The sequence below is a fragment of the Chanodichthys erythropterus genome, chromosome 18 (genome assembly GCF_024489055.1).
Source record: "Chanodichthys erythropterus isolate Z2021 chromosome 18, ASM2448905v1, whole genome shotgun sequence".
Lineage (NCBI taxonomy): Eukaryota > Metazoa > Chordata > Actinopteri > Cypriniformes > Xenocyprididae > Chanodichthys > Chanodichthys erythropterus.
In genome coordinates this window covers 16,204,187-16,231,838 of record NC_090238.1, presented here as the reverse complement: position 1 = coordinate 16,231,838, position 27,652 = coordinate 16,204,187, and the positions used below count along the sequence as shown (strand labels likewise).

General features: G+C 36.8%; 1 long non-coding RNA gene across 1 annotated transcript; it reads right to left on the bottom strand.

Annotated features, from left to right (window-relative positions):
• Positions 1-11,006: 11,006 nt before the first annotated feature.
• On the bottom strand, positions 11,007-16,330 carry LOC137006145 (uncharacterized). Its single transcript, XR_010892480.1, has 3 exons — positions 16,191-16,330; positions 11,957-12,108; positions 11,007-11,346 (listed from the first exon to the last, which is right to left on the bottom strand). It is a non-coding gene; the product is annotated as an uncharacterized lncRNA (long non-coding RNA).
• Positions 16,331-27,652: the final 11,322 nt, after the last annotated feature.

Below are 27,652 nucleotides of genomic sequence, written 5' to 3'. Positions count from 1 at the left end.
GCACGCCAAATACTCATACCATTAACTTATCTGACTTATTTGTAAGTGTGAACTTGTGAAATGATGGTTATGGAAGGAATGTGTCACAACACACAGTGCATCATACTCTGCTGCATATGGAGCCGCAGACCAATCAGAGAGCCTATGATGACCCCTATTCATCGAAAGCACCTACAATGGGCAGGCAAACATCGGAATTTGACCTTGGAGCAGTGGAAGAAGGTCTGGTCCGATGAGTCCTGTTGTTTTTTTTTTTTTACATCAAGTGGACAGCCGTGTACATGTGCGCAGTTTAACTGGGGAAGTGATGGCACCAGGATGCACCGTTGGATGATGACAAGCCGGTGGAGGGAGTTTGATGCTGTGTACAATGTTCTGCTGGAAACCCTTGGTCCAGTCATTCATATGGATGGAAATTTTAAATGTGCCACCTACCTAAACATTGTTGGAGATCAGGTTTACTTCTTCATGACAATGGTGTTCCTTTGTGGAAGTGGCCTCTTTCAAAAGGATAAAGCATACTGCACACATTGTTCAGGAATGGTTTGAGGAACATGATGAAGAGATCAAGGTGTAGCTTTGGCCTCCAAATTCCCCAGATCTCAATCTAAATGAGCATCTGTGGGATGTGTTGGAACAGCAGGTTCAAGTTTGGCTCCACCTCACAACCTAAACGGGACTTAAGGGATCTGCTGCTAACGTCTTTGTGCCAGATACCACAGGAAATCTTCAGGGGTCTTATAGAGTCCATGCCTCAGCGGGTCAGCACTGTTTAGGCAACAAGTGGAGGACCAACAGCATATAAGGCAGGTGGTCATAATGTTTTGGCTAATCGGTTTATAGCCTACATACATTATCGGAAAAACAAATTATCATAGATCTCATTTGTGATATTTGTCTAGCCAACAGCAAAATACTCCACAAAGGCATAAGACACTATGTTCAGGCTGCAGGCAAAATGGATTTTTCTCAAATGCCTGAAAATTGTCTGCCTGAAAATTTCTCTTTGCAACTTAAAGCTGCAGTCTGTAAGTTTTGCCTCTTTGTTGCCATCTCTGTTTGAAACCTGCAATTGCAGTTATTTGTGGAATTATTATTTTACGTGGATTGTGCATTGGCACGGCTCCTCAGCGCGGATGAATCTAATGTTTTGAGGAGCAGGCTGTCAGTCAACGCATCGGTGTGGATACTGTACTTCAGAATTACAGATTCTATGTCTTGGAAGTATGACCAAAATAATAAGTTTCACCAGAAAATGTCATCTGAACAAGTAAGTAACATGTCTGCCACTTTTGTTCTGACCAACTGAAAAAAAAAAAAAAAACTTCTACAATAAATCTAATGGTGATTAAATCTAACGATAGCAAAGTTATCTCATATCTTGTCAAATCATGCAAATTATTATTATTGTTATACTTTGTTCTCAAATTGTTAATGTTCCCACGTGAAAAAAGTACACTTCTATAATGTACTTAAAGTGCTCTATTTTCACGCAGTAATTTTGTACTTAATATACTAAAAATTCTTCTTTAGTACTTCTTAAGATATTCTAAGAGAAGAACATCTAAGTGTACTCAACTGTGCTATTTTGAGACACCATGAAATATGAACTAAAATGTGCTTTTAATATACTATCTCTGTATTTAAAAAATATATATATATATATATATATTTGCACAAGAAAAACTCTGACTGGTATATATATTGGGATGTTTTCCATGTTCTGTAGGCTGTATGAATACTTATAGCATTTCCGTCACCGGTTTTGATGTTATCATTGTGTGTCGTGGTAAGAGTGACGCAAAAGACAATTTGAGCAACCAAAGCATCCAGACGGAGACGCATCTTTAAAGGTGCCCAAGAATGCTTTTTCACAAGATGTAATATAAGTCTAAAGTGTCTCCTGAATGTGTCTGTGAAGTTTCAGCTCAAAATACCCAATAGATTATTTTTAATTAATTTTTTTAACTGCCTATTTTGGGGCATCATTAATTATACACTGATTTTGGCAGCGCGCCGCCCCTTTAAATCATGTGCTCCCTGCCACACGAGCTCTCGACTATATTAGAGTGCATTTACAAAGTTCACACAGCTAATATAACCCTCAAATGGATCGTTACAAGATGTTCGTCATGCTGTATGCATGCTTCGAATTATGTGAGTATTGTATTTATTTTGATGTTTACATTTGATTCTGAATGAATTTGAGGCTGTGCTCCGTGGCTAACGGCTAATGCTACACTGTTGGAGAGATTTATAAAGAATGAAGTTGTGTTTATGAATTATACAGACTGCAAGTGTTTAAAAATGAAAATAACGACGGCTCTCTTGCCTCCGTGAATACAGTAAGAAACGATGGTAACTTTAACCACATTTAACAGCAACATGCTAATGAAACATTTAGAAAGACAATTTACAAATAACACTAAAAATATCATGATATCATGGATCATGTGAGTTATTATTGCTCCATCTGCCATTTTTCGCTATTGTCCTTGCTTGCTTACCTAGTCTGATGATTCAGCTGTGCACATCCAGACGTCCTGCCCTTGTCTAATGCCTTGAACATGAGCTGGCATATATGCAAATATTGGGGTCATACATATTAATGATCCCGACCGTTACGTGACAATCAGTGTTATGTTGAGATCCGCGTGTTTTCTGGAAGTCTTTTAAACAAATGAGATTTATATAAGAAGGAGGAAGCAATGGGGTTTGAAACTCACTGTATGTCTTTTCCATGTACTGAACTCTTGTTATTTAACTATGCCAAGATAAATTCAATTTTTGATTCTAGGGCACCTTTAAAAATCTGATTGATATGTCAGTGATTGGAATTGGAAAACAATCAGATTTTTGCTGCAAGTCTGAACATAGCATAAAACTTATTGTAATTCCCACCCCCCTTTTTTTTGCATGCCAGATTTTTTTCATTTCATCTTCTGTCTAATACAAGTACTGTGATGAAATCTAACAACATCAGCTTGAGTTGCCAAGAATTTTACGACTTCCAAATACAGGTTTGTGCCACACACAATACTTTGACCTGTGATTTTCCCAAAGACTTCCTTACTCCAATTACAGGGAAGTGTTTTTACCCTGAGGGCTCTGTGATAAAATCCATGGAGGACTGGACACCGTGACCTCACGGTCATAGGTCACATGTGTGTCAGACTTGGGGTGAGCAGCTCAAGTTTATATGTTCCTTCAAAACTTCTCTACTTCAGTAACACTATGATACACGTTCACCTGATGCCAAAAATATTATGCTTAAAAAATTTTTTTTTTTTAAATCCCACCTATAAATCACTAAAACATGATGACAGGAATTTGCTCCTTTTGTTTCCCACATTCCTTGAAACTTACTTTTTCCAGGTATACAATAATCTTAACTATAATTAAACGCTGACAAACTGCATTTCCCTCAGTGTAAAAGCTCTGAGAGCAATTTGGTGCGTGTAACACGATCACAGGACTGGAAGATGCGTGATTTGTGTGGCGATTATTCAGATACCACATTCAGAAGTGTGTTATGTTCCAGTAATTATCATGTAGGTGTAAATACCATACTCTTTATGACCAACAGATGTCTTGAATTATGACGGAATGTTTTGGTCAATGGTATGGAAAACATAAGCACTTATTTTGCCACCAGACGTGTTGGCTATTATGTATACAGTATATGATGACCAAGGATATATTTTATGCCAAAAAAATATTTTTCTATTGTGCAAGTGAAAAAAAGTAGTTTTAAAATATGGTTCATTGTTTTGACGCACAAGTCAAGTTATAGCCTTATAATAAAACCACATGCTAACTGTGCAAATCATATTTCAAAACAAAGATGCACAAAAACATTAGCCTTTGATGTTGGTGCTGCAATCCACATTTTCTAGTCTCCATTTTTATGAATTCCCAGTGACGCTACCTCTACTATGTCAACCATGTAACCGAAGAGTAATGGGACCTCTGGTGCACGTTCCAAAAACCTAAAACAAATATAGTTAATCAATCCAATGTGACAAGCTAGACCTGATGCAAAATATTACCCTGTCTTATTATTCAACATTTCTTGAAGTCCATCCCATATTAGGGTTAACCCATTGTTGTTTTAGGCTTGCTGACAGCACATATGAATTTCAGTGGAGCGGCTTGCTGGGCTTAAATGATTGAACTTATACGTGCGTGTCATATTCAGTGGCGCATTGTAAGAAGTTATCAGTGGAAAACGTGCAAGCAACGAGGGTAGAGGATTTATGGAGCTGTGATTTATAGGTCTCTCACCTGCTCCCTGTCACAAGCCTTCAGGGATATGGAGGTAGGTTAACAATGCAGAGGGAAAGGAAATTCATTACATTCTTCAACAAGTTACTCCCAATGGACTTTTGGAGAAAAAGGCTGAAACGTCCCATTAAATGGTGGGGAATGTCATCATTTCTCCTTTAGAGTCACTTTATACTAAACAGATCAGTGCAATCCTTTAATTGATTGAGTCACTTCACTTTCTACATCTACAAATCTGACATGGAACAAGATAGCCTAGGCCTTAAATGACACTGATTTAACAAATGTATCTGTGAAAAGGCTAAAAGTGTGTTCTTAATTTCAACTGCCAGTACAATGCATCAAAGAAACAAAGACAAATAAAGCAAAAAACCCGCAAAGTCACCATGTCTTCTGATATTTGAATGTTCAGCTCTCTGGATGTTTATTTTCCTGACTATGATGGTCTTCCCAGTGGATTCAGTCAGTCAGTGAGGTTGTGAAGATGAGGAAATAGTCTGTTTCTGCTTACATGTTAAATTCGAAGGTAAAACTTTCAGTAAAGTTGGCTGATCTTCCTTTGTGTCATAGAACTGTGGACTTACTGTATAAGTCAATCCCAGGAATGTGCTGTAAGAGAATTAAATAGAAAGTCATAGGTGCTGATTTGAGTTGTATTGTCTGAGAAGGCCCATATCTAAGATTTTGTTTACTACTAACTTTGCCACTTCCTGTGTGTTTATACAGGCTCTGGGTCAGTTGCTGAACCAGTTGCTTCTGCAGGAGAATCAATACTCTCATACAGTACATTTAGGCCCTGTTTACACCAGTGCATTTTCGTTTTAAAACGCATAACTTTTGCTACGGCTAAGACTGCGGAAACGCTAGTGTAGACGAGGATCGTTTTGATTTTACAACGCCATTTAAAATGAAAATGCACTAGTGTAAACAGGGCCTTACACTACTGTTCAAAAGCCTAGGCTTTTTTTTTTTTTAAATATATTTTCATTAAAGTGACAGTAAAGACATTTATAATGTTACAAAAGATTTCTATTTCAAATAAATGCTGTTCTTTTCAACTTTCTATTCAAAGAATCCTGGAAAAAAATGTATCAAGTTTTCTACAAAAATATTAGTCAGCACAACTGTCTTTAGCATTAATAATAATAAGAAATGTTTCTTAAGCAGCAAATCAGCATCATGTGAAGGATCATGTGACACTCAAGACTGGAATAATGATGCTGAAAAACTTTTTTTTTACATGAAAATGTTTATTGTAATTTATGGATATATTTCTATCAAAGAGTAAACCATATATTCAGAAATGTGCTCTGATCATATTTCATCACTTTTCTTTTTGGTGAGTAATATCAAAGACTAGCTATAGAATAACACGTGTCACTCGTATTGTTTTGAATGGGCGAAAGTGTAACGCGCAATATGGCGGAATAAGTCCCGCCTTCTAAATAAGAGCCAATCGCCGACTAGTAAAGTGATCGCGTCACTGCAGCAGCCGTTAGAAGCGCCGGTTTCTATAGAAACAGTCAGATGCGCGCCTCTGAAACATGGCAGAGAAACGCGCATTTAGGTCTGTGCATGCGCATTAGCTTGATCCAGCCTAAAAAATAGTTTTTTGTCATGATTCGAGCGTTTGGATAAAACATTTATAAGACAGCTGTCGTCAGATTTCATTGGTGATTTCATATATGAAATGTAATTGTAAGGTTGGCGAACAGTTTTGGAGAATTTGATGTTTCCCCATTCAAAGAGATAGGGCATGATGCCCAGGATGCCCGAGAGGCGTTTCAAAGATGGCCGCCGAGTGAAATGACTTGTCTTAAAGGGACTTTGGTAATATGCATCAAACAGTCAGAGAACAGACTGTGGGTGGTCTGTGACTGAAGCTGAGACTGTTTATTGCCAATAATATCAATAATTATGTAGATTTATAATTCAAGGACTCTGAGATATTGCATCAGCTGATGTCCCAACAAAGGTGTATTAAACAAATGCATTATCATTCTTTATCCACCTAATTCGATGGGATTCAAACACTCCATGACAGCATTAATTTCCATAAACAAACTCCTCTACCTCATCTGTTTGTTTTAGCAATATCAGGATAACATTATGACGATATGACCTAGATCAAGATAAATATACAATTACAAGGGTACAAGCGCCTGGCTTTTCATGACTGACAGAGCATACCGTGGCAAGTTTTAATAAAGGCTTTCTTTATATGCCTATTACAGAGGGCCACAGTTGGAGTTCTGGAGGTAGTGCCATTTTATTGGACATCTCTTAGCATGTTTCAACTCAGCAGCCCTGCTTCAACATGCTGCAGTTCTCTAAAAAGATGCTGGTCTCATACAGGACAATTTTCTGCAGCACATTATACCAGCAATCTGCTGTGTGGCTTGTTTTTATGACACACTTTAAGACGATTGCTGTGCAGTAGGTGGCCCTCATACCTTTCTGGGTTTGTAGAGGCACAGTATGAGGAAAAGTAAATGAAAACAGATTAATAACTGTCAAAACTAGAACGTATATGGCAGCCCTAGATGTTTAACTTCAAAGTGAAACACGCTAAAGTTTTTTGCCATGTCAGTGTACTGCATTTTAAAATCAAGCTGTCAAACATCTTGAATCTTGCATATCCAGGTCTTTCTTTCTTTCTTTCTTTCTTTCTTTCTTTCTTTCTTTCTTTCTTTCTTTCTTTCTTTCTTTCTTTCTTTCTTTCTTTCTTTCTCTCTCACTCACTCACTCACTCACTGAGCTTTGTTACATGGTGTGTTATTTTGCTGGAAGTAGCCATCAGAGGATGGGTACAATGTGGTCATAAAAGGATTGGACATGGTCAGCAACAATAGTCAGGCTGTGGTGTTTAAACGATGCACAGTTGGTACTAAGAGGCCCAAAGTGTGCCAAGAAAATATCCCCCACACCATTACACCTCTACCAGCAGCAGGAACCGTTTGTTCAAGGCAGGATGGATCCATGCTTTCATAGTGTTTACACCAAATTGTGACCCTATCAGAATGTGACATCAGAAATCAAGACTCATCAAAACAGGCAACATTTTTCCAATCTTCTGTTGTCCAATCTTGGTGAGCCTGCATGAATTGTAGCCTCGGTTTCCTGTTCTTAGCTGACAGGAGTGGCACCCGCTGTGCTCTTCTGCTGCTACAGCCCATCTGCTTCATGGTTGGACATGTTGTACATTCAAAGAAGCTCTTCTGCATACATCAGTTGTAACGAGTGGTTATTTAAGTTACTGTTTCCTTTCTATTAACTTGAACCAGTCTGGCCATTCTCCTCTGACCTCTGGCATCAACAAGGCATTTTTAGCCCGCCTTGCCACATAAAGCCACTTAAATCACCTTTATTCCCCATTCTGATGCTCAGAACTTGAACTTGAACTTATTTATATAACTTATACTTAATTAATTTTTATTTTGTTTTATTCATTATACTATATTGCCAAAAGTATTGGGACACCCTTTCAAATAACTAAATTCAGGTGTTCTAATCACTTCCATAGCCACAGGTGTATAAAATCAAGCATGCAGACTGCTTCTACAAACATTTGTGAAAGAATGAGTCGCTCTCAGGATCTCAGTGAATTCAAGCGTGGTACCGTGATAGGTTGCCACCTGTGCAATAAGTCCATTCGTGAAATTTCGCTTCTCTGTCTGGCAATCTGATGGATGAGTCTGGGTTTGGCGGTTGCCAGGAGAATGGTACTTGCCTGACTGCATTGTGCCAAGTGTAAAGTTTGGTGGAGGGGGATTATGGTGTGGGGTTGTTTTTCAGGGGTTGGGCTTGGCCTCTTAGTTCCAGTGAAAGGAACTCTTAATGCTTCAGCATACCAAGACATTTTGGGCAATTTCATGCTCCCAAATTTGTGGGAACAGTTTGGGGATGGCCCCTTCCTGTTCCAACATGACTGCGCACCAGTGCACAAAGCAAGGTCCATAAAGACATGAATGATCGAGTTTGGTGTGGAGGAACTTAACTGGCCTGCACTGAGTCCTGACCTCAACCCGATAGAACACATTTGGGATGAATTAGAGCGGAGACTGTGAGCCAGGCCTCCTCGCCAACATCACTGCCTGACCTCACAAATGTGCTTCTAGAAGAATGGTCATGACCTTGTGGAAAGCCTTCCCAGAAGAGTTGAAGCTGTTATAGCTGCAAAGGGTGGACCAACTCCATATTAAACCCTACGGATTAAGAATGGGATGTCATTAAAGTTCATGTGCACATAAAGGCAGGCGTCCCAAAACTTTTGGATAATTATTTAGACATCATGTTAGCATTTGTTGTACTGGCTTAAATAAAAAAATAATAATAATAATAATTATATATATATATATATAATGTTTTAACTGTAAAACATTAATGAGAATTGATTGCCCAACTTTGCCCTTTGTTATAAATTCTTCTGCTGATTGTGCAATTGCCCTGCATCAGCAGAATGAATATATTTTTTAAATAATTGTATTTGGGTGAGAGATGACCTATAAACTGCTCCTTCAATCCTGTGATTAATTACAGGATGTATTTCCAGGGTAATTGATATCTAGAGCAAACAAGCAAACACAGCGACCATGGCCTGCAACCAGCACAGAATCAGAGCATGTTTCTTGGCCTGACTCAGCGGATCTGACAAAGATGAGAGGAGTATCTTACCCCAGTCCTGACATGGATACGTAAAAAAAATAAACAAGCACGTTCTCTGGTTTTTCACTACCCAGAGTACCCACAAACATGTAGTTCCTGTTGGTTGCCTGTACCCCAGAGGGGGTCCATGTCCTTACTGCAACTGTTGTGAAAATGAGAGTAGCAGACCCTCACTGTGTCCTCCAGGGAACTTTTTCACGTTGACCGCTCTGCTTTTCAGCTCTGATCTGCTGCTACAGGAACATCTCTGGTGTTATTACAATTTCAGATGAAGCAGGAAAGCTCCAAAGAACTGTTTCTATTTGAGTCGCCATGTCTGTGAACTATGCCGTCCGTCAATCTCAGATTCTATTGCAACCACCTGGTTTGAAAGTGGAGTGAATTATGATTTTCTAGACTTTCACAAATTTTCCCATGGTATTTAAAAGCAACAGGCAAACAAGTGCTCCCAATGGATTGTGCCTCAATTAAACTAAAATATAGCCACCATGAGAAGTTCCACTTGATTTTTTTCCGGGGAGTTTATGATGACTTTCACTCACTAAAACTCCCGGGTTATTGAGTCCAAGCAGTCAGTCATTGATGCCTGTTCTGCTCTTTTGGTAACTGCGAATACTATTAGTTTGGTTTTGACGTGCTATATTCATGCCCACATGGTATATGAACAAATTAATGAGGTTTTAACATGGAAAAACACAACACATGCTTAGATCTAATTTGTTGCATGACCATATTGCAGTGTGTAATGTTTCCCAGCTGTGTTCTGCTGGAGTCTCTCAGTGGAGCAGGAAAGCGAAATGGCCATGTTGGTTGGTCTGGTGGTTTTAACTCTGGTTTGAATTGTGGTCCTGTGGGATACTGAACAAAGACATTGAGAAAAATGGTATATAGTTCAAAATAAAAGTGTTATAAAAGGATGATAAATGGTATATTACATTGATTTCAATGGTATTTGAAAGAAATGACAACAATAAAAAGTATATATTTGTCATGCTTTCTGTATGCTGTCAAGATATACTGATATACAAAGATATATATATATATATATATATATATATATATATATATATATATCTTTGATTTAACCTTTAATTTTGATAAAAAGCACAAAAATGATTGATTGAATGAATGAATAAATAAAGTAAGTAAACATAAGTAAACACAAAGCAAAATGAAAATGAATAAAAATAAAAATAAAAAATAAATAAGTAATACATTACAAAGAATAAATGAAACAATAATAAAATGAATAAATAAAAAGAATGAATAAATAAATAAATAAATAAATAAAGTAAAACATAAGCAAACAAAGCAAAAACTAAATAAAAAATAATATATACACAAATATACATACACAAATAAATAAATACACACACAAATAAATAAAAAGCACAAAACTGATTGAATAAATAAATAAATAAATAAAGTAAAACATGTAAACAAAGCAAAATGAAAATGAATAAAACGAATAAATAAAAATTAATAAATAAAAAAGAATAAATGAAACAATAATACAAATAATAAATAAAAATAATGAATAATAAATATCATGAAAATGAATGAATAAATAAAACAAGTAAAAAAGCAAAATCTAAAGGAAAAAAATAAATAAATACACAAATATACTTACACAAATAAATAAAAAGCACAAAACTGATAGAATAAATAAAGTAAAACATACATAAAGCAAAATGAAAATAAAAAATAATAAAAAATAATAAATACAAATTAATAAATAAATAATACAAAGAATAAATTAAACAATAAAAAATAATAAATAAAGAGAATGAATAAATAAATAAAAAGCGTGAAAATGAATGAATAAATAAAACAAGTAAACAAAGCAAAGTCTAAATGAATTAAAAAAATACACAAATACATGCATACACGCATAAATACATACGCACACACACACACACACACACACACACACACACACACACACATACATACATATGCATACATTCATTCATTGATAGATAAATACACAATAAATAAATAAATAAACAGATATATATTGTTACGAAACACAGACTCACAACAAGGTTGGAATGAATATGAGCATTTAATGATCGTGGTGGGTGAAGCAAACAGGCAGGTGAGTATGGTCAAAGCAGGAATACAATAGTGAATGATAATACTGACAGTTCTTTGTTTTGCAGGTGGTTGGAAGGGGGTGGGGTGGGGGTGGGGGGTCAGGAAGATGCTGGAGACAATAGCATACGCTGAACAAGGTAAATGTTGACAGGTAAGTGAGTCCTTCTACAAACGAACAAGACCAGACAATGTGCTAGGGTGAAGTGTGTGCATTTATGCTGCTGTGGTGATGAAGATCAGGTGCAGGTGATTGCTGAACGTGAGCAGGTGAGAAGAAGGAGGGATGATGGGAAATGGAGTCTGGGGAAGGTGAGAGAGATGGTGACTGTGACATACATATGCATACATTTATAGATAAATACACAAATAAATCTATAAATAAAAATCAATCAATCAAATCCTGGTCCTTAAATAGGACTTTTTTCCCTCATTTTATAATCAACCAGGCAAAATTCAAAGTATCATTCATGTCACAGCACAAATGGAGCAAGACAAGTTGTTTAAGTTTAATACTAAGGTTTAGTGGTTTATTTAAATAACCGTTCCTAAAAAAAGAATCATCATCACACCATCACAGCATGCTGAAAACTCTAATCTTCAGAACTGGCCTGACATCTTTAACGATCCAACACAAAGCAGTCGGCAGAACTGACTCGACAGAAACAGAAATACAGACGGGGATAAACTACGTGTTTGAGAGAGCTCACGCTTTGCCGACCGTGGAAAAGTTTACAGAAAAACATTGCAATGTCCATAAATAGCAAGGTGCAGAGTTACCACATAAAATACAACACGGCTGAAGCTTTTATGCAGAAACAAGGCCAAGTGTTTATAACAAAATCTAATTTATTGGTTTTTTGAAACACGCATGTGGATCTTGACTAAAACACCATGATAAATACATCTATACCTTGTGATTGATTATGCTCCACCACTGTTATAAGTCTGTCATCTGTAGATGTTGCTGACACAGCACTCGTTTATATCAGATTGACCTTGCGAGCATGTGCGCCAAACTCCCTCTGCAGTAGCTTCGCCTCCTGACCGACTCCAAGGGTCCTCCTGATTTGTGCCGTGGAGGAAAGAGTCAGTTTAATAGGTGAAAGAGTAAAGAAAGCAAGGGGCTTGGAAGAAAGCTTTTCTTTGTGTTTGAGAGAGCATTTGGCCTCAATGATTCCCCATCCACCTCCTCCCCTCTGCCTCTTCTACAAGTCAGCTCCTGACCACAGGGTCCACTGGGACACCAGCACTGTAATTCCATACAAGTCAAACATGCTCAACTTCTGTTTCCATTTTGAGGCAAAGGTAAAAGCACCCCTCCCCCATGAAATAGGCTTTGTTTGACAAGCATCTCTCTCAGTAAGTGAAAAGGGAGCACCAGTCTCTGCCGTCCATGTTTGTATCTTTTCATTGGTTCATTTGTAATTCACTGCAGGGGTTGCGTTCTTGAAACCGTGTCAGCAAAGATGTTATTCATTTAAGAGTGATGGGGGTGAGCTTTTGGGGGAATCTCACGAAAATCTGTCAAGAACTTGTCCAGGTCACATATCACCCCAAAAATCCAAAGAAATTGTGTATTTGGGTATGTCCAGAAGCTATTTTTTTTTTCACAGTTTCACCATTATAATCACATCTAGTTCATTTTAAATGTTCTTGTGGTGACAAAAAAAGTAAAAATATCCAATGTATGCCAACTACCATCTGCATAAAACACATTACTATAATGTGGGCTGGTGTAATGAGAATATTACACACACTACCAGTCAAAAGTTTGGAATAATTAAAAACAGAAATATTGTGAAATATTCTTACACACAAGATATTTGGAAAAATGTCAGTAACCAAACAGATCCACCCCCAGTGACTTTTTCCTACAGTCTAAAAACTAATTCAGGGGACCTTTAGTCATTACTTAAAGGGTTAGTTCACCCAAAAATGAAAATTCTGTCATTTATTACTCACCCTCATGCTGTTCTGTAAGACCTTCGTTAATCTTCAGAACACAAATTAAGATATTTTAGTTGAAATCGGATGGCTCCGTGAGGCCTCCATAGGGAGTAATGTCACTTCCTCTGTCAAGATCCATAAAGGTACTAAAAACATATTTAAATCGGTTCATGTGAGTACAGTGGTTTAATATTAATATTATAAAGCGACGAGAATATTTTTGGTGCACCCAAAAAAACAAAATAACGACTTATTTAGTGATGGCTGATTTCAAAACACTGCTTCAGGAAGCATCGGAGCACAGTGAATCGGTGTATCGAATCTGCAGTTCGGAGCGCCAAAGTCACGTGATTTCAGCAGTTTGGCGGGTTTGAACCGCGATCCGATTCATGATTCGATACACTGATTCATTTATGCTCCGATGCTTCCTGAAGCAGTGTTTTGAAATCGGCCAAAATGACAGAATTTGTATGTATATTGTTGTGAAATAAAAAAACAAGTTCTGAAATGCTATTAGACTTTTTACTTGTAATTGTTATTTTATTGAGCTTGGATGACACACAAATTATGCCTATTGATTTGATATACTATCATGGCTTGTCATAGTTTAACATTTTCAGTTAATCAAAAATGTATTTAATTTTAAGTTCTGTTAATGTAAAATACAATCTGATGATGTGAAAACATGTTTCATTGTTTTGAGTTGTATGAAACTTTAACTGGGCTGGGATTTATATTTCCCATCATGCTTTGCCCATGGCACTTGAAAGGGAGAGTAAATGCTAAAATTAAGTGTTATAAAATGTATAACACTTAGAAGAGTTTGTGTTAATGTGGGTTTTTGGAGATTTACCATCATGGTGACAAGCGGTGCTTGGTAAGATCATGTTACTTAGGGCAACTTTGGACCCAGGCACTGCCGATGCCAGCCGACCCCGCAGTCTGTTTTCGTCGTCACTAGTTCGTCGGCGTCGGCTTGGTGTGTTCCGGCCTTTAGAAATGCGTTTTATTGTGTCCAAAAAGCGTCTTTACCTTACTTAAAACATTATGTTGGATCAACTTAAATAGTTGCTTTCATGTTGACAATTATGAAGTTCGTGTTACTTAGAAATGTGTTTTTATTGTGGCAAAAAAATGCCTTCACCGTACTTAAAACATTAGATTGGATCAACTCAAAATATTGCTTTGAATTAAAATTCTCCCAATTGGCTTAAGTTAAAAATTGTAGTGGAAAACGTTAACATATATTTTTTGTTGTTGTTTTTTAGATTGTTGTTATTTTTTAGAGTGTAAAAATAAATATTATGGTAGTCAATGGGGGGGGGGATCTGTTTGGTTACTGACATTCTTCCAAATATCTTTCTTTGTGTTCAGCAGAACAAAGAAATTCATACAGGTTTGGAACACCTTGAGGGGGAGTAAATGATGACAGAATTTTAATTTTTGGGTGAACTATCCCTTTAAGGCTTTCATGTTTGACATGTAAAAGACATTTAAAAGAATAAGTTAGATTGTGTTATGATAGCTGTGGATTTTAACTGAAATAGATAAGATTAACAGGGCTACAAGTAGTTGGAGCAACTTAATTTTATTTGAGTAGGCTAATCAACTTAAATTTTTAAAAGTGTTTGTAACAAATAAAGTTCCTCTCACTCAATATAGTTTGCTGGTTGAACAATTTCATTCGAATCTGACATAACTAAAAAAAAACAAATGTTGCAAACTGTAGCCTTATTTTATACTATTTTATTTCTTTTTTTTTTTAATTTTTGTTTTGAGACAATACATTATTTTTTGTGACATGTTCTTGACAGGTTTTTTATGAGATTTTCCTTATAACCATCTGGTCCAGCAATGCATGGGGCCCATAGAGGTCCACTGCCAAAATTCAGAGAACCTGTGTCACTCACAACAAAAACTGTCCACAGAAAATCAATCATTTGCAGTCAGCATCCGGTCAATTACTGGTCCACATACCTAAGTACTGACAGAATGGATACAAGTAGGTCTGAATCCATTATACTGCTCACTAACCAAACCCAAACTCAGTTTCACTGTGTAAATAAACTTTGATTGTTTATGCGTTTACTCCACAGTTACTCAACCCATTGTGTTTTATATTTAGTTTTGCATTCAGTAGATGTTTCATCTAAAATACTATAATTACTGTAATGTCATTTGCACTGTAATGCTAGGTGTTCTAAGTGATCAGACTTGGCAGACTAAAAAGCTGGTAAAAAAAATAATAAAAAAATACACAAATTTACATTAAAGGATGGACCTGAGACAAACAGTATATAGAGATTTAGGCAACTACCTAGAAAACACCCAGAACACCCTAGCATCCCTTTATCAATATCCGAGCAATTGCCCATAACAACCTAGCATACACATAGCAATGTGCTATAAGCTAAAATCACTAAGATCACCTTAACAACCATATGGCAACCAACCATAACATCTTAAAATTTTATACAGAGGTCCCCAACATTGATTAATGAACTCTGCTATCTGGCACTGGATCATGACTGATTACAACAGATTCCAGCCACTTCTGGCATATCTTTTCTTTGGCATCCACATGAAAATGAAAAGGAAAAAGTAGGTCACAAGCCAAGATAGACTATACGAAACGTGATGCCTGTTTGAATTGATTGAAAAATCTATCTATCTATCTATCTATCTATCTATCTATCTATCTATCTATCTATCTATCTATCTATCTATCTATCTATCTATCTATCTATCTATCTATCTATCTATCTATCTATCTATCTATCTATCTATCTATCTATCTATCTATCTATCTATCTATCTATCTATCATTTATTGGATTTAAATCCTGTATAATGAACAACAACTTTGCATTGTATGTTAAATTGTTTAATGTATATTAAAAAAGAAAGGGTATGAATGATGCTTCTGCTTTTTATCATTCCCCCCAAAAAATAAAATAAATAAATAAAAAATATTTGATTGACTATTTGATTAGGAAATCTTTGTGTAAATGCAAAAGCAAACTTTGCAAGCCAAAAAAGAAAAAAGAAACTGCAACCTATCTACTCATATACTTCAAATATGAAGATTGTAAATATTGATGTTCTCTTTGAATGGTTAAAAAAGAAATCCTTCTGGACAAATACAGCAGTACATATCCAGATCCAAAAAACAGTATTCATGCCAAACCTGAAACTAACCTGAATAAAGTAAACTGTCATCACCGATGTTCTCCTGCTTAGTCCCACCACCAAACACCCACCTGTGGAAGTTTACGGCTGAGTTACATTGTTGTCAACAAGTTAATAAGCCAACAGAGAATTGTGCCTTGGTATTCAACAGCAACAGTGAGTTTTTAACTTGGTAATCAGAAGGTTATTCAAGCCCCATAAGGAACAAGTCATGACCTCTCCAAAAAGCAGAATAGAATTCTAAAATTTGACAGGATGTAAAAAAAAATTGCTAATAAACAAAAATAATAATTTTAAAATACTGCCCTGTATGGGTCACATGCATATAAAGACCTGCCTTTTCAAATTAAATATGAAACTGTGTAGTTTTCCTGTCTAAAATGCACATGCTTACAGTTGTGTCCTAAAATGAAATAATGCAAACATTGTGTTAAAGGGGCCAAGAAGAGGTTGGAAAATGTAACTGATAGCTAGGTTTAGCGTTTGTTTCTATCAGCAGGTTTTCTATCCCTGTCCCTCAGTCACCACTGTGGACCCAACTGAATGTAAACAGGCTTAAAAATGTCCAGACATCCAGACACAAACTTAGACTCAAGCATTGTTCTCCCATTTGTCCAAATCATAGTGTTTAAGAGATAAGGCAATGCATTAAGCTGTTGCCATTGTACTTTACAGCTACTATTCACCTAATACAATCATAAATGTGACATTTCAATACAGTAATTATCTTAATGTCTTCTCATTTCAGTTTCACTGATTTTAAAATGAGTAAAGTAACATCTAGGGATGGAAATCATACCATTCTGTTTCCATTAACAATTCTTTCAGTACTTTAAAGCAATAACTCATGAGTTTGAGAATAATTCATTAAGAACCAGCTCAAAACAAAACAAGTAATTTGTGAATCAAACTACTCATGCTGATTTTTTGTTGCTGGATGCAACCAGTGAGGACAACAAAAAGATTAGAGGCGGCTCTTCCACGCCTACTGTATAGACTTCTCTTCTACAACTCTTGAATCTAAAAAGAAAAAACATCTGTGAATAGTTAGGTCTGCTCACCTTGAGGTGAAAAGTAAGTCTAAGACTAAACATTGAAGGGAAAAAATATACAGTTCCATCTGAAAGTTTCAAAAGTGTATGAAAAACTGTAGTACAAATAGTAGGCCACACTGCCAATGGTTCAAGAATTTGGGTCAAAATGCAAAAAATATTGCTAAGGATGGGCAATCTGTCACATATCCAGTTATGCACAATTTTGTCTTTTGTCTGAACTATTTTATTATTGAGTGGCCAACATAACTGATCACAAACTCATGCTTTACCATTTCATTAAAGACATACAAACCAGACAGTCTATACTAATGTTAAAAGACTTCAGCTGCTCTTAAAAATAAAGGCTCCTTATTAGCATTTGCGCTTCCACGAAAAACCTTTAATATCCATGGAAACTTTTTCCATTACACAAAAGGTTTTTTATTGTGGAAAAAGGTTCTAGATTATTGAATGCTGTTGAATGCTTGAATCTGATAAGTTGAAAAACATTGTAAGGTAAGCAATTATTTTCAGGGAAATTAACGCATGGCAAAAGTAGTTCCAGGCAAGTCTTGACCGCATTACACGTCCATATCACTTCGCCAAATGATTTCAGTTATTTCAAAGGTCCTTACAGCCTACATCAGCAAAAGAACCTAAACCCACAATGACACTGACCAAGTAAATAAATATAGTAAACAATAGGATTAAAAACAACATATTATTTCCATGTTTTTTTGACACAAAATTATGGTTCATTATGTATGCAAAGCACATGCTCTTTTTCTCCAGCTCTCTCTCTCCCACTCAAACGCACACTCTCACAGAAATGTGTTGTAAGCGCTGCTCTGAAGATTTTATCAGTAAAATAGTTTAGCAACTAAAAAGCTACATGACATTTCTCACTAGCAAGGTAATAACGGTGCTGTTCTTGAAGCAGATAAACTTACAGTCTCGCTATTAGTAGAGACACTGTTGCCGAACATTGTCAAGAGACGGGCAGACTAATAATTCGGTATAATTAGGATAATTCACATACGCTTAATCTCTCTCTCTGTCTCACTCTAATAACTGCATTAATAACTGCATTACTCTACTATCAATGGCTCAAGCCTCCGTTACTAGCTCTAAAATGACGTTTTGAAATTAGCAATGGAAGCATGGAATGAGATGCGTAAGAGATTAGTCCTACACACAAGTGTTTTAAAGGTGCCCTAGATTAAAAAATTGAATTTACCTCGGCATAGTTGAATAACAAATGTTCAGTACATGGAAAAGACATACACTGAGTTTCAAACTCCATTGTTTCCTCCCTTTTATATAAATCTCATTTGTTTAAAAGACTTTAGAAGAACAGCCGAATCTCAACATAATACCAACTGTTACGTAACAGTCAGGGTGTACGCCCCCAATATTTGCATATGCCAGCCCATGTTCTCAATATTATGAAAGGCATTAGACAAGGGAAGCCAGTAACGTCTGGATGTGCACAGCTGAATCATCAGACTAGGTAAGCAAGCAAGAACAATAGCGAAACATGGCAGATGGAGCAATAGTAACTGACATGATCCATGATAACATGATATTTTTAGTGATATTTGTGAATTGTCTTTCTAAATGTTTTGTTAGCATGTTGCTAATGTACTGTTAAATGTGGTTAGAGTTACAATCGTTTCTTACTGAATTCACGGAGACAAGACTGACATTATTTTCATTTTTGAAACACTTGCAGTCTGTATAATTCATAAACACAACTTCATTCTTTATTAATCTCTCCAACAGTGTGTAATGTTAGCTTTAGCCACGGAGCACTATCAAACTCGTTCAGAATCAAATATAAACACCCAAATAAATACTATACTTATATGACCCGAAGCATGCATGCAGCATACATGACGAACATCTTGTAAAGATCCATTTGAGGGTTATATTAGCTGTGTGAACTTTGTAAATGCACTGTATTATAGAGTCACGAGCTCGATGGGCAGGGAGTATGAGATTTAAAGGGCCAGCAGCCCCTGAATCGGTGCATAGTTGATGATGCCCCAAAATAGGCAGTTAAAAAAATTAATTAAAAAAAATCTATGGGGTATTTTGAGCTGAAACTTCACAGACACATTCAGGGGACACCTTAGACTTATATTACATCTTGTAAAAAACGTTCAATGGCACCTTTAAGGACAAAACCTGACAAACGTCTTGAAATTCAACATTTGAACAATGTCTTGATGTGTGTAAGAGTAGTATAAGCAGAATAATTGACTCCGGTCCATTGAATTAGTAGAAAATAATACACACCCGAGATGTAACGACCACATTACCACCTCGGGTGTGCATTATTTTCTAATAATTCAACGCCCCTTCATCAATTATTCCTTATGTTCTTCACACAGAATTGTTTACTAAAGGGCTCTCTTTTGGAACCCAAAATGGCTTAACTGCAAATACCTCCTTTTGGAACCTTTATTTTTAAGAGTTTGATGCTGTCTGAACTGAAACTTGAAAGGTTTCCCATCTTTTGAGAGAGATTCCTTAAGTGCAGAAGAACTGCTACTACGAAGACCTTCAGTAAACCAGCAGGGACCGCGCCAAACAGTTTCCACGTGCACAGGACTGGAAACCAGACCCCCATTGCTTCCGGACCTCAGTCAGACTCAAAGTTAATAATGCAGTCGTTCGTTTGATCCAAGCACGGGATTAAAGCTGACAAAAAGTGTTGTGCATGGGGAGCCAATTCTCCACCTTAATTAGAAACACAGGAGAGCGGCATCAGCTACATCACCCTTCAGCCTACAACCATGCTGGGTGGTTGGCAGGTGATCGTAAACTAATTACTGTATATTTAAAACAAATCATGCCTCTTCCTTTTCTTTCCCTCTTCTCCATGGAGGAAAAGGGTGGAAGAGATCTGGCTTCCAAGACTGTTTCACATCGAGTCACATGATCTACAGACCTGAAAAGAGGCTTTGTCGACTTCCTCCAGCATTAAAGCAGATGTTTGGCTTGGGTTTGGACCAGAGTGGCAAAGTCGTACAGTGGGAAAACTGAGGCAAGAATGCAGGGTAGAGAGAATCACTGTACAATATGCAAACACAAAAAGTAAAAGTGATTAACATAGATATACCAGATATACCAAGTTTTGTTTGCACATTCTCCAAAACAGTTAATGTTAGCAGCATCAAAACTCATTTTTTGAGAACTACCTTTAAACCAAGCTATCATTTTGCCTTTCATTCTTTCTCAAACCACAGCTTAAATGCATGCCGTCTTCAAGAGCTATTTTCCAGTTAGGCTAAAATAAGAGCTCTGGCCCTAATCTTGAACAAAACCTTATCTGGTTTTATCAGCTAGTTTGGGCTTCACGCCAAAAGCCTGCACACACCTCCAGAAGGCTTTGCATTGGAGGCACCTCGGGGCTATGATTGGATCCAGATGGAGTTTCTGCTGCCTTGTGAAAACAAGTTGGTCTACATTGGCCTTGATCCTCCAACTACCATCAGCAAAGAGTCGTATCCTGAGATGACACACTGAAGAAATACAGTGCCATCACAACAAAGCAGAATGAAACTAAATAAGAGAGAACATTTACATTCATTCATTTACCAGAAGCTTTTATCCAAAACAACTTGTAAGAAAATATCAAATTGTGAATCAAATTAAATACTTTACATACAGTTTGCCATGGGCAATGCTATGCTGTTGCTATAGGGAGTTCTGGGGTGCGTTTCCCGAAAACATCGTTGGTGGACCATGGTCGTAAGTCTCATTGAACTCTATTGGTAACGATGGAACTTGCAACCATAGTTCGCTTTGGGAAACAGACCCCTGGGTAGTTGCCAGGGCATTGCTATGTGGTTGCTAGGGAGTTCTTGGTAATTGATAGGTTGTTGCTATGAGTTTGCTTGGGTGTTCTGGGTATAGTTGCCAGGGCATTGCTATTTGTTTGCTAGGGTGTTCTGGGTGGTTGCCAGGTGTTACTATGTGGTTGTTAGGGAGTTCTGGGTAGTTGATAGGTCGTTCATATGTGTTTGCTTGGGTGTTCTAGGTATAGTTGCCAGGGCATTGCTATTTGTTTGCTAGCTGGGTAGGTGCCAGGTTGCCACTTGCCAGGTTGTTCTGAGTAGTTGCTAGGGTGTTGCTGTGTGGTTGCTTGGGTGATCTGTGTAGTTGCCAGCATGTTGCTATTTCTTTTAGGGTGTTCTGGGTGGTTGATAAGTTGTTACTATGTGTTTGCTTGGGTGTTCTGGGTATGGTTGTCAGGGCATTGCAGTTTGTTTGCTAGGGTGTTCTGGGTAGTTGCTAGGGTGTTGCTATGTGGTTGCTTAGGTGTTCTGGGTGGTTGCCAGGGTGCTGCTATGTGGTTGCTTAGGTGTTCTGGGTATTTGTCATGGCGTTGATATTTGTTTGCTACCTGGGTAGTTGCCACTTGCCAGATTGTTTTGGGTAGTTGCTAGGGTGTTCTGGGAGGTTGCCAGGGTGTTGCTATGTGGTTGCTTGGGTGTTCTGGGTAGTTGCCAGCATGTTGCTATTTTTTTAGGGTGTTTTGCGTAGTTGCTAGGGAGTTCTGGGTGGTTGATAGGTTGTTGCTATGTGTTTGCCTGGGTGTTCTGGGTATAGTTGTCAGGGCATTGTTATTTGTTTGCTAGGGTTTTCTGGGTAGTTGCTAGGGTGTTGCTAGGGTGTTGCTATTTGGTTGCATATGTGTCCTGGGTGTTTGCCAGGGCATTGCTATTTGTTTGCTAGCTGCCACTTGGCATGTTGTTCTGGGTAGTTAGGGTGTTCTGAGAGGTTGCCAGGGTGTTGCTAGGTGGTAACTTGGGTAGTTGTCAGCATGTTGCTATTTCTTTTAGGGTGTTCAGGGTAGTTGCCAAAGGGTGTTCTGGGTGGTTGCCAGGGCGTTGCTATATGGTTCCTTGAGTGTTCTGGGTGGTTGCCAGGGTGTTGCTATGTGGCTGCTTGGATGTTCTGGGTAGTTACTAGACTGTTTAGTGTGGTAACTTATTTTATTTTAGCTAGTTGACAAGGAAACTTAATGTAGTTTAACTTGATGTACTGAAATAACTAAAACTGAAATAAAAATGAATAAAAACTATGAAGACATACAGTATTTAAAAACAAATTAAAATGACTAAAACATATTTTAGTGATACTAAAATAGCACTGCAATAGCACTAAATAGCAATAGCAATAAAATAGCACTGATGAGCACCGAATTTCATACTTAGGGTTAGGGGCTTGTTCAATATATAACTCAAAGTTTGAGCAATAGCAATTATTCAACTGAAAAGCCATAGATTTGCATGCAACCCAGAAATGATGATGTACTATAAGCTCATATGGAATTCCTCACCTGCTTATAAAGTATTTCTGCCTGTTAAACAAATGTGAATCCGTGTATGCTAACTACTTTATCCTTGAATGGAGATGGCCATAAAAAACCTGGGGCTAATTCTCAGTCTAGAAGGTGGAGTCGTGTTTCACCGCTCTAATGTAATCTCCTATTATTCTGTCCTGTCACAGCTAATTGACTCAGGATGTTGGCTGATGATTACCTTTAGTGGTTTTTCTCTTCTTTCCACAAGAGATATCATACAGGCTGTACTTATAAAAGTAAGATGGCATAAACACAGAGCTTATTAGTTATGATTTGGAAAGATATGGTTAGTAATTGACAAGGCACTGTTTAGTTGTGAAGTAAGGGATAATATACAGTCAGCGGGTTTTGGGTCACCCTGAAGGGGTCTATTTTGTGAAAATGATCACAGACTCCCACTTATTGCATGACTACTTACAAAAAAAATAATTAATTTGACATTAAATATTAATTTTAGCTGAAGTTATTTTATTTTGAGAAGAGAGACAATTATTGTGATACAAGAGACTAAGGACAACAATTATACTGCTTCATTATCCAACATTTTTTTTTACTGTACTTTTCTAATATTGACCATTCAGAATCCAGTATTCCAGAGAGCTGTGTAATAACTTTGGGATTGTGTTCTATTGCTCGCAATGAGATGCACAGTCCACTCTTTAAACTCCTTTCAGACTAAGTAAAGAGATTCACAGGAAGGACTTTACAAGGAAACCAAGGAATGTCACCATCCTATGACATTCAAGTCCTGCAAAAAGAAATAGCGCCCCTTAAAAGACATTTACTGACTCAACGGATGTTTTCTTTTTCTGCTGATTCTTAAGTTGTGCACAGTAGAATAAAAGGTTGTATAGGCCAGTGATATAACGCAGAGAATTGTGGGACAGCTTTTAATATAGCTGGTCTCTAAGTCCACAACTGTTCTGTTGAAGCTACAGAGGAAGTGTTTCTAGTCTATTTATAAAATTCCAATCAAACAGTGACTCATAAATGTATCAATGTGTAACTGGAAGCTCTGCCACATGTGTCCAAAACCAAAGTTGCTTCTCTAATATTTTCATTATGAAAATAGTCACCACACCAGGAATTATTCAGTTAAAAAAAAAAAAAAGGAATGTAAGAACTTAAATGACTAAACTAGGAAATAAAAGAGTCATTGATTCGTTTATCGTTTTATATGATGATCAGTTGTACAAATGGAACAGGATGAGTGATTCATTCTTGCTAAACATTCTTGCTGAAATCCACAATGTACGTGATTGCAGTCAGTGTCAGAGTTTGGCGAGAAACCACTTTTGTTGTGCACATAATTACTAACAGCTGATACTACATTGTACAATTTTGTGTCAGAAGGCGCATACTAGGACTTAGGGTTTGATCACACTTGGAGTTCGGTTCTCTTGGTTCTTTTGGTCCGGACCAGAAAAGACAATTCTGTCATTTGTCATCATCTGTCACATTGTCATTTTTAACACTGAACCTAAATATACAAAACAAAGAAAACAGCTTTTATGACGTATATTTTGCAACGGAACTTGACAAACATCCAAAACAATGCTGTGTGTGCTGCATACAAAACTCACAAACAGTTTATAAAATGTGTAAATGAGCCAAAACTGCAGCAGGAATTCGTCCATCGCACACACAAATGAATATCTGCTGCAAGTAGACGGCGGTTCTGATGCCTGTATCGAACTTTAATGGGCAACTTAGCTCCTATGATGAGAGGAGCCAAGTATACTTGAGTATTCGGTACTTTTTAGGGTCGTGTCTTGTGACATCATGTCCTGTTTTCGGTTCATTTAGATGTCTTTGTTCTGTGTCACATTCATATTTTCGAACCACACCAGAGTTCAGTTGGGAAGCAGAAAATGTGGGTCTCAGTCCACTTGTTTGTTGCAATCCAAACTTTCTTGATACATGTTCCTGGCCTTATTTTTCATGATTCATCACATTATTTTTCAAAGAAATAAAATGCTCGTCTTCAAAAACTTCCATCAAATTTTTTTTTTTTTTTTTTTTTTGACTTACATCATTTTTTTTATCTCCCTCAAAAAATCTGTATTGCCAACAATGTACTTTCTTTTTTTTTTTTTTTTTACAACTGAATGAACTTCTGATGGACAAAACCAAGTGCAGCTCATATTTTACATCATGTCCTGTACACTTTTATTATTTTTTTACTAAAATTATATAATACTTAATCTGTAATATTACAGCTTATGGAAGTATGAGAGTACTATATAGTAAACCTTTTCTCATTTGTTCTGTAGGCAATTATAGCTTAAATGTTTGTTTTCAATATTTTTCTAATCAACACAATAAATGTTTGATTTTAATGCAAACAATAGAAACATGAAAACAGTCTCTCAGAAAAAATAGATAAGCCTATGCAAGAAAACATGAGTTGCACAATAAAAATGATAATGCATTTTGTTGTATAATATTCATAGATCTACAAAAGTGCCAGAATTTTCCTTTAAAAGCTTAAACACTATACAGCCCAACTCTGATTTAATCTAAAGAGACCACGAGGCAGTCCTCTGAGCATGCATTAACTTCACCCTGGGTAACCACCAAAACACAGGCACATGTTCATCAGGCCACAGCTGCTACTTATTGACCAAAACAGAACCAGCACTTCAGTTGGGTGACTGCTCCACTGCGGCACTTATGTGATTTCATTTCCTCCATACTAGACTGGCAGGCTAGAACCTTGACAACACCACTTGACAACCCCCAACGAAACCCTTGAATGACACTTCACATCGGCACAGCATAAATCACCACAGCAAACTTTCCCCAGGACTGCACCTGCACTCCATGGGCACACTCACCTACTCTAGACCCTCTGGAAAACATTCTCACATTTAAAACTGTCCACACCTCATTCATTAGGAAAAAAAAAAAAGAAAAGAAAAAAGAGGTAGTGCAGTGGCAGTATGTTTTGTTTTGTTTTTAAGATTTAATGGAAAGCAGCTATTGGTCAGGATGATTTAGCAAATGGAATGAAAATATATATTATATATTATTTTACAGTTATAAACTCTATAACCATTTGTGTAATAAGGAATTGTTACACACAGAAGGGGACGGAGACAGAAGTAAGGTTAAGAGCTTTATTAAACAACCAGAGGATGATAGGCAGCATGCAGGTGAGTGAAGGCAGGATTAGTTTGTGACTGTAGCTGTGACTGGATCTGATGTGGTTTCTTATCTTTCCCAGGGAATGTGGATGCAGGCGGACGTGGAGCAGACAGGACACGATGACATGCTTGAAAACTGATGAATCTGCAGGAGCTGGAGGATTTTTCTGAAGAACAGAGCTCAGTTTAACTGCTCAGCACAAACAAGAGACTCATGAACAACCATCACAAAACAAAAAAACAGTCGTGGATCATCAGGTAACCACACACATTATTGAGAATCAATGGCTCACATACTTATGAATGGAGTTATTTTAATAAATTCAGCTATTGTTTTGTCTTGTGAACTAAATGAAAACATCTTTTATGTAAAATATCTTACTCAGGACAGTACTAAACAAAAAATAACATGCATTTTTTATTATCCCTCTTATTTTATTAAAATAATTCTCATTTTCACAGATTCTGCAAGGGGTTCACAAACTTTTTCATGCCACTGTATATGTAATATATTATATATTATACATAATAATAGTGTAATATAATAGAATATAATATACAAACATTTATTCCAGAAAAATAAATAAACATATCTTAAATTTATATACACACACATATATATATATATATATATATATATATATATATATATATATATATATTTATATATATATATTTATTTTTTAAAAATTATATCTAACATTAATAATAACAAATAATACTAAACCAAAATTTAATTTTACTAAATTACTACCAATTATCAATTACCGTCGCGCACACCTGTAGGTAATGGATAGGTACGTTGGAGAGAAGACCAAAAAAGTCAAAATTCTTAAAAAACAAAAAGAATCCCGCACACTATCAATACTTGCAAAAACGTATCAAAAATATTTTATTAGCGCGTGGGGCCGCGTCCTAATAAAATATTTTCTCTTCGAGGATTCTCTTTGTTTTTTTTTACTAAATTACTACCTCAAATGTTAATCAGACTATCTGTATATTACATTTCCTTTTTCCAAGAGTATATACGTCTCATTTTTTTATGATAATCTCATTGAGTATCTCAGGTCATAACAGATTTTTCAAGCCTGCCCTTACTGGAGCTGAACAACATGTTCCATTATCTTGGCTGCTTATCTGGAATAAGGCCTATCCAAAACACTCTGTTAGAATCGGATAGGCATAGCATTAGTTATTCTAGCTGGGATGGTTAAACCACTCCAAATGTTTGGCATCCATCACAAGGACGCCCATTGGTGTCAGAATGACTGAGAGCGTCAAACCCTACCGCTGGAGCTTCTCTTTGGAGGAAATTACTTTTAGGTCAGACAGTGGTGTAAACGTGCCTAAATGTATTCCACATATGCTGATCAGGTTCAAATATTTTCATTAAAAAAAGCTTCATTAAGCTCTGCTTGTGGAAGAGCAGAAGATTAAGTATGAACTCAAGAGCTGAGATAATGAACTGACTCGTGTCCAACACTCCTTAAGATTAGTGTTTGGTTTGGGAAGTTTTGCTGGTTACACATTATAATTTCTGAACACTGTCCAGATGGCTACTATCTTTATTCCATATCCACAGTTGCTCGGAGTGTTTTTGTCTGGAAAAGTTGGCCCACGTCAGTTATTTAACCGAGGGGCAGTTACACCACTCTGAATTTATCTCCCGCACCAAGACAGATGTTTAGACTGGATGAATTCCCTTTCTTTTCACTGACAGACAGAATTTATTTTTCTGAATGTTCAGATAAAGATGACTCAGAGAACTTCATATTAAAACCAAGGGTTCTGTTACATACCTGTCATTTAAATGCCCATCCAAACATTTACAGTAACACTAAGAATGAATTGAGCGATAGTCCGATAGTCATTTCATTGTACTGACTACACTGTTTTAGCACCCAATTCACTACCCAA